Source organism: Silene latifolia, unplaced genomic scaffold, assembly GCF_048544455.1.
Source record: "Silene latifolia isolate original U9 population unplaced genomic scaffold, ASM4854445v1 scaffold_70, whole genome shotgun sequence".
NCBI lineage: Eukaryota > Viridiplantae > Streptophyta > Magnoliopsida > Caryophyllales > Caryophyllaceae > Silene > Silene latifolia.
The window spans coordinates 1,635,554-1,644,073 of NW_027413609.1; the positions used below are offsets into that span (position 1 = coordinate 1,635,554).

The 8,520-nt window shown below is 42.3% G+C and overlaps 1 long non-coding RNA gene across 2 annotated transcripts; it reads right to left on the bottom strand.

The window, feature by feature from the left end:
- Positions 1–5,055: 5,055 nt before the first annotated feature.
- Positions 5,056–7,592, bottom strand: LOC141640052 (uncharacterized). 2 transcript variants are annotated; one of them, XR_012542803.1, is made up of 3 exons: positions 7,230–7,592; positions 6,388–6,572; positions 5,056–6,070 (listed from the first exon to the last, which is right to left on the bottom strand). It is a non-coding gene; the product is annotated as an uncharacterized LOC141640052 (long non-coding RNA). The 2 variants fall into 2 exon arrangements; XR_012542804.1 differs by lacking the exon at positions 7,230–7,592 and adding an exon at positions 7,127–7,166 and having other exon boundaries at positions 5,168–6,070.
- Positions 7,593–8,520: the final 928 nt, after the last annotated feature.

Sequence of the window (8,520 nt, forward strand, 5' to 3'; positions counted from 1 at the left end):
GGAAGGAACAAAGAAGAGGGAAGAGCTCCTCAATCACTTCCCTGGCGGCTTCTTCGGCGGATCCGGGTCGGTGCACATGTTAGGGAGCATGAAGGTTTGGAGCATCTCAATGTCCTCCTCCTTTTGTCTAATAATGGCCTCCTTGCTCGAATCACCTTCCTTGGATCTGAAATTTGCCCCTAAATTCGTTCCTCTGCTGGAAATAAAGGTCGGCGTGCCTCTGAACAAGGTCACACTTCTCCGGCGACTTTGCAACTTGCCACGGCAGCCTCGGCCTTGGCTCTCTCAGTGAGGACCTCCTTTTCGGCGTCCTCCCTAAGTTTTCTCTCGCCCAAGAGCGCTTTCTCGGCATCTCCCTAAGCCTCTGCTCATTGAGGAGATCCGGCCCGCCTTCGCGGCCACCTTCTTAGTGGCATTGAGCTCAAGAGCGGGTGAGCCACGGCCTTCTCTGCTCTATAATGCGAGCACCGGTCGGCTCGTTCCATCCGACTCCTCGATCAACCTCGCTTTCCGCTACAAGGCCGGGAGGGGGAAGCCTTCGGGATGAAGAGTCGGTGGTGACGTTTCGATCACCGACTGCGATCGGGAGGGGGAAGCCTTCGGGATGAAGAGTCAATGGTGACGTTATGATCACCGGCGGCGCGGGTTTCTCCTCCACTTCTTTGCTCATTAAGAGCGACGGCCGACAATGGCGATCTCAGTAAAATTTAACGGAAGCATCGTATCAACATGCATAGACATGCCGAGAGCCCGTCATCGCTAGCGCTAATGAACCGGCTAAATCGAGCCACGAGAATAGATCGGTACCATGCTTGGCCTTCTTGGCGGAGGACGCGTTTCCTCGCCAGCAGCAGAAGCAACGACAGCGGTAGAGGTTGTCCCCTTTCTCTTACGAACAAGGGGAGACCCCTCCTCATCAAAGTCCTCCCCATTGGTGATATCAACGATATCCACCGTTGCCTTCTGAACAGGGGGAATGGGAGGTGGAACTGATGTCGACGCCACCGCCGCCGAAGACCTTGTTTTTCGCGTGTGGCGCGGCATGTTACTAACAACCTTCGCCTGGGCCTCCACCACATTCAAGCTCTTCAGCTGCTGATCCATGAGATCATTCGGCGACGTCCTGCGGTCATGGGTTAGAGCCTTGGGATGCAAGTAAGCAACGGTTTTATCTTTGTGCAGCCCCATTCTCCGGAGGATATCCTCGGACAAGTCCGGTCCAAAGTGGTCTGCGAAGGAAACAGAGCAAGAGTTAAGTAGAAGAAATAAATCGAAGTTCAAAAAACAGGAGCATTGAGAGCAGTGATGGGCCTCACACCGACCCCACTCACCCTGTGCTAGGGCCGGTATGAGGCCGACATGGCAGAGCGGCTCATCCTGAAGAATGATCTGCGTTGGGGGAATCCATCTTTTCGGCACCCCACTCTTGTCCGCCTCAAAAAGCCTCATCGCCAGTTTCTCATCCTCTTTAAGAAGGACCTTGCTGGCATCCATCTTGAGCTTTTTCCGGGTGACCAATCTATCATGCTCCGCCTTAGTCTCGCACCGCAAATTAACTTGGTGCTGAAAGGAGCGGGGCAGCGGATAGTCATCCGGCACCTTAAGGTATACCCACCGATCTCTCCAGTCCTTGCAAGAAGTAAGTTTGTCACGGAGAGACATAACCCGCTCCATGTGCACACTTTGTACCATCCGACGCGGCCAGAGATTGATGGCCGAAGATGATGAAGCCGGCGGAATAAATTCACCGTTGGGGCCTCTCCCTTGAAGAGACAAAGCCAGACAAAGCCGACTATGGTCCTCATAGCCAACGGGTGCAGTTGGGCAACGACAACGTTCATGGCCCTAATGATGGCCATAACGTACTCATTCAGTGGAAACCGGAGCCCGTACTCCAAGTACCGCATGTATACGCCGGTGTAGCCCGGTGGAGGGCAACAGACGGCCTGACCCTCCTCAGGGATAACAATTTTGTACCCCCTGCCAAAGAAGAAATGGCCCTCGAAAAATGTCTCGCCGGAACAACTGGCGAACTTATGGATCCAAGCACGGTCAAGGCGGACCTTACAAAGCGTCACCGTGATCCATAACGCATCGCCTCCCCTCTTTAGGACGAGCCTTTTCAGCGTTATCACCAAAATCGTCTGCGTCATCATCGACATCATCGTCATCCTCCCATTCCTCCAAAATTTGAGGATCAACTTCAGGAGAAGGAGACCTAGGGCCCCCAGGCCTCATCAGGAGGGCATCTAGCTTCTCCTCCTCATCAAGACGCGACGGGGAACCCCGGCGCGAGAAGTACTAGCCCGGCGTCGGTGAAGACATGATAGCAATGACTACTTAACAAAATAAGAAGTGAGGAAATTTGTTTGTTTACCTTGAAGAAAAACACTCGCCGGAGTAACAACTCTGGAAATTAGAAGACAAAGAAGCCTTTGAAAGTTTAGAGAGAAGAAAATTTTGGAGAGAATGAAATTAGTGGCCAATTTCGCGGAATAACTGCCCTATTTATAGGGAAAAGCCCATGAAGAAGGACCAATCGGAATGACCCATGAAACGCCGACCAATCGGCTAACGGACACGTGTCGGACATGCAACCATGGAAAGTCAATCGTCGCAGCGATCAAACGTCAATCAATGCAACAGTGATCAAACGTCTTCAACACGCCCCTTCACCTCTCTTCGCCCATTCATCTTCCTCAACAAATTCCTAGGTATCTGCACTCCGCCGGCCACATGATCAACCAAGCTAGGCAGCACCGGCCTGGGGGCAATCAAAAACAACCGGCACTCCCAACTCTGGTCTCGGCCAGCGTCACTTCCCTTTCCACATCGGATGCCCTTTACACATCCATGTGGAGGGGGGATATGGTACGGCCTAAGAAGAACCAGGCCGAGATAGAAGAAGCCGATACAGAAAAAGTTTTAGAAATTACTTTCGCAGAATATACGCTCAGCATACATCGGAGCCCATACCACGGCATAGACTACGCTGGGGGCAAATTGATGGGGCATATTCTGCACCGCTGACCAAGTCAACATATTGAGCAAGGTCAAGGATATCTCTGACAAAGTCAACGACTTAGACGGTCTAGCCGATGCAACCCATCTACTGTCACCTGGGGTCTCGGCTTTGTCAACCGACCAGTAGGGACACATATCCGCGTACTCATATCCAAGACCCTCGGCCGGCCTGCCATGGGTCCATCGGCCGAGGGTAGAACGGTCTTTCCACCTGCTAACCACTTGGCCACTTGGCCACTACGTGACAAAAGGTGAAAGCCTATAAATACTCCTCAACCTTCATTGAGGAAAGGATCCATAAATTAACCTAAGAATCACTATTCGTCTGGTAATATCTTCCTTATCTCTCTACAATACATCCTTAGCCAAGTAATAATAACTTATCCCTCTAAGTTTACTGACTTGAGCGTCGGAGTGAGTACGCTTGGCACAAAGCCAAGCCCTCAGTTCGTTCATTGTTGCAGGAGAGGCCGAGAGGAACGATAGAGACGAGGGATCCAACTCAAGACATCATTCTACAAGCCACGGGTGGTAACAATACTTGCTCGGAATTACGCCTAGGAACATATATATATATATATATATATATATATATATATATATATATATATATATATATATATATATATATATATATATATATATATATATATATATATATATAGAAATAGGATCCTGTGCGAACCTAAAGTTCGGTGCGAACTTACGAACTAACCTAAGCAGCTATACTTAGCCAAACCAACGATCCCCACCTACTCACATATTCAACGACCCACCAAGTTTCTACAATGCTTCAACTACATCGCTCTCAATTTCTACAGTTCGACTTCGATTCCGGCCACCGGAGTTTCACCTGCACTTTTACGGGCTGCCGGCGCCGGCGACTCAAACGACACCATCAATTTCCGGCGACGTCAGGCGACCAACTCACTCACCATACCTGTCTTTCCCTCTCACCAGAACTTGTTTCAACCGCCGGCGATAACACTCTCATTCCTCCAGCCATCACTTCCCTTCTCTGGCGACACACTCCATCCTACTCGTCATCTAATTCTAATTTTCCGGCGCGTTACTTATTTCAAACTTTTGAAAATTTGTGATTTTGATTTTAGATCTGCTATAAACGAAGATTAATTTCGAGAAAATAAGCCTAATAACGCCTTTGTTGCTAGATTTAGAATCATGTAATGTGTTTGGTTGACGTTGGTATGCTGCCTGAGGATGTCGACACCATCGGCTGAGTAGTTTAGGATGGTGGACGCTGATTTAGGCGCCATCTCCGATGGAGGATCGATCGCCGACGGTGATGACCCGGAAGAGTTGACTCATGGGAAGAAAGCCAGAAAACTTGCTGTCGAGAATGCCCTGAAAAAGCTCAAGAAAGGGCCAGATTGGTGCATTTGAAAATATCGTTTATTTGAATGTTGGTACTCGTATAATGTTGTTGCAAGGTAAAAGAGTGTATCTAACATATGGATGTGGCTAGATCTCATTTACATATTTTTGCTACTCTACCATAATTCATTTTTGTTTATTATGACATTTGGTATTGTTGATTTGAATGTTGGTACTCGTATAATGTTGAATGCTTGATTGTGATAATCTCTAAAAAGCAACAACCACATAGTCTCAGTCACTGTTTTTTGTTTGTTAAGAGTACTTGTTTATACTACATAAAATGTACTCTTAGATAAATAAAAAGTCCTTCTAGGTATACTTGCATTATACGGCTAGGATATAATAAAAATATCTTTCATTTTAGTTATATAAAAATTGGGTGACATTCAAATTTCTAAATACACTCATTCACCTTATTAGATAGTAGATAGTAGATACACATCTCTCATAAATTAGATACCATCTTTTACCTTGCTAGATCGATAAGCTAGATATACTTCTCTAACTTGCTAGATACACACGTTTATCTTCATAGATACACATCTATATCAAGTTAGATACACATCTCTTATAAATTTGAACACTTTTTTTTTGATACACAACTTTGTTGCTAGATACACTTCTTTAGATTAGTAGATACAAGTCTTTTACCTTACTAGATACACATTTCGATGCTATATACACTTCTTTACCTAGCTAAGCTAAATACACATCTCAAAGTGTTTAGATACAATCATTTATCTTTCTAGATACACATCTTTGACAAGCTAGGTACGCTCTTTTACCTTATTAAATAAAATATTTTACCTTGCTATATATTCCGTACTTCTTACTTTGCGAACCGTTAAAACTAGTTGATACACAAAATAGTAGTCTATATACATAAAATAATAGTCCAGATACACATTTGTTTTTGTATTGAGGTTAAAACAACCAATCCCAAGAAATACTTTGTACGCTCAAATATTGGAGTTGTGTCACCTGGTGGAACTTGTGATGTCACAACTTTAATTTTTACTCTGGATTATTAATCCGTTAGTGCATAAATCTAATTGTTCTCTTGTTGATCCTTGCAGTCGCTTTGTGTGTGTGGGATACATGAGTTTCTGAATGCCATCAGTCGTTTTGATGATACAAACTGGATTTGTGAACTGGTATACGGAGTATCAGGGTGCCTTATCAGGTTGAGCTACCTTATATTCTTGAATCCTGCTCATTATTGCTTGGGTAACTTTCCCAATCACCACAACTGCACACCTCCGACTACAACCACCCACCCTTACGACTCACCAAAGTGTCCTCTTACTACCACCATTAATATACCCAAGCCGACAGACTTGGCTTCTTGCCTCGATTGGTGCTCATGGAACGAACATCTTGTGGTGAAGAAGCTCTTAGAATCAGTCTTGGGTTACTGTCGGGTTCTCGGAAAGACATTAACACCAATGCCAGCATCAAGAATTAATCCAAACACAGATCTCACCATACTCACCGCCGTCCACGCCTCGGGCTAACCACCACTCGAAACAAACACAATTGTGAAACACCATTCACCTTTAAATTGTTAGGTACACATTTTTTACCCCTTTTTCCGGGTTCCTATTGAGCGAAAGATTTGCTATTACTCGGCTTTCCAAGCTTGCTTTAACTGCGCAAAGATGAATTAAGCTTTTTATCATATTCGAGTCCTAGACATGAACTGGACAATACAAAATAACAAACAAGTGAAACAACTAATCAGACCATCCTTGTGAGTTCAACTCTTACAACGATATATTCACGTAAATGGAACATGCCAAAACAGTAAAAAGTCTCAAGTATCAAGCTTCCTACGGAAATGGACAAGGGAAAGAGGACCAAAAAAGCTACAAACTGCAATCCTAATTTCTCTGTACAAAACTCAAATCTAATATCTATTTTATGTGAAATGCATAACCACGGAAGTTAGAGGAAGAATCATATTACCTATTAGAGGAAAAAGCTTTGGTTTCACAGTAGAATGATGAATTATGAGCTGCAAATCTTGGGTCTTTAGAGCTGCCCCGTTAAATGGTATGCTGGGACAAACAACTCAATACGAGGCGCGTTTTTGAGAAATTCAACCGAAAACCTTCTAGTAGAGATCACTGCTTCTGATTCTTCTTCACACCCTACACAAACAAGCGTAATTACAATACATGTGAACCACCGAAACAAGAAAAGAGAGGAACAAAACAAGAAAGGAGATTTGACCTGTCATAGATATAGTGAAACGTCGTAGCTCCGAATTTCAGAATCAAAATAATGAATATTATTACCATTAACTAGCTAGATACATACTCAAATTTTTAGATACATTTCTTTAGGTTCTTTGAGATCATGCCTCTAGAATCTAGATAGCTAGATACACGTCTCTAAATTGCTAGATACTTACCGTTAACTAACTAGATACATTCCTTTAAGTTTGTAGATACATTTATCTAGCTAACTAGGTACACTCTTTTAACTTACTAGATACACTTCGATATGTTTGACATCTGACCTTCAATGCTTAATGCTTCCAAAAGTGGAAATAACAATACCCAAAAACAACCAAGAACTAGGTCCATAACTAAATCCCAAAAATGCAAATATTTCAATATCACATCACACCTCAACAAATGTAATATAAAAAAACAATCCAACAACACGAAACAACAAAAAACCAAAAACAAAAGGCTATCACCTTATCAAAGGTAAAAGTCCTATCAATTTGCTAATTTGCTAATTAGCAATTTGATCAACTTAACAATCAAATTAAATAAATCAAATTAACTACAGCAGCTCACCTGCACCTCACAATAACCTAAACATTAACACCTTTATCGACAGTGAAAGGAGGACAAAAGTTAGCTGGAGCAGCTCGTCGTGGAATTTAAGTGATAAACGGAACTCCGGGACGGCGGTCGGCGGCGCCTAATTTTGGTGTGCGGATGGGATAGAGAGAGTTCAAATGGTGTTTGACCAAAAATGCGCCGCCGGTCTTGATGAGGAGATAGCGGTGAAGACTTGTAGTCGGAGATCCGGTGGTCGGCGGCGAGAGTATGTGGTGTGGTTGAGTGGAGATAGAGTGAGATGGCAATGAGTGCTCGAAACTTGAAAGTGACGGGGGTATAATGTGTTAGAGATAAAGTTTGACTTTGCTTATTAATTAGTTGTCTATTTTAAATTAGTTGTCAGCGCGTGTTTTATTGATTTTGGTTAGTTCGTACGGTTCGCACGTCTTTAGTTCACCTTTTTTTAACCCATATATATATATATATATATATATATATATATATATATATATATATATATATAGTATTGATAAGCCTACAATTTTCTAAGACGATTTTTCGGAAAAAAATCGTAATTTAATTTGCGTAATTTTCGAATAAAACGGTTTTAATCATATCGACTAATGACGGTAACAACGATCAAGCTAGTAACAATGTTCAAGAGATATGTTTACGTTTATTTACGTTTCAAGTTTATGATTTGACGAACGGATTAGCGATCCCCGCGCATAAAACTAGTCTAAGACGGAAATTGATAATTTTTTTTAAAAAAATATGTCGAAAAAGGGCATGGACTAAGAAATTTTTCGTCCGGAAAAAAAAAAAAAAAAAACATGTTCCGACTTAGATTAGTTTTGGGCGCGGTAATCGTTAATCGCTAATCCGTTCTAACAATAACAATTCTATTCTAAACCAGCTAAATCTACTAACTAATTACAAAATTTTAAAAAATTAAACTAGTTTAGATTACTTGCATCGTTGATTTCTTGAATTTGGTGGCGGAATTGAAGCGATGGTAACGAAAATGTCGTATTTGAAAAAAAGATGTTAATTAATATATGGATGGTTTAGAGTGAGGGGTAGATTATGAAAGTGATTACAAATTGTCGACGATATTTAGTCATTATTATGTATGTTGGGTCAAAAAAAGGCCTAATCTGTTACATTGAGATATTTATGAAACTTGAAACCTCACAATTTCACATATTTATTGTGTATATATTTGTCTCCAATTTTTTTTTCTGATGAAAAATTTATTACTTTTTATAATATAAGTTGTAACTAAGAAAATATACTATTAATA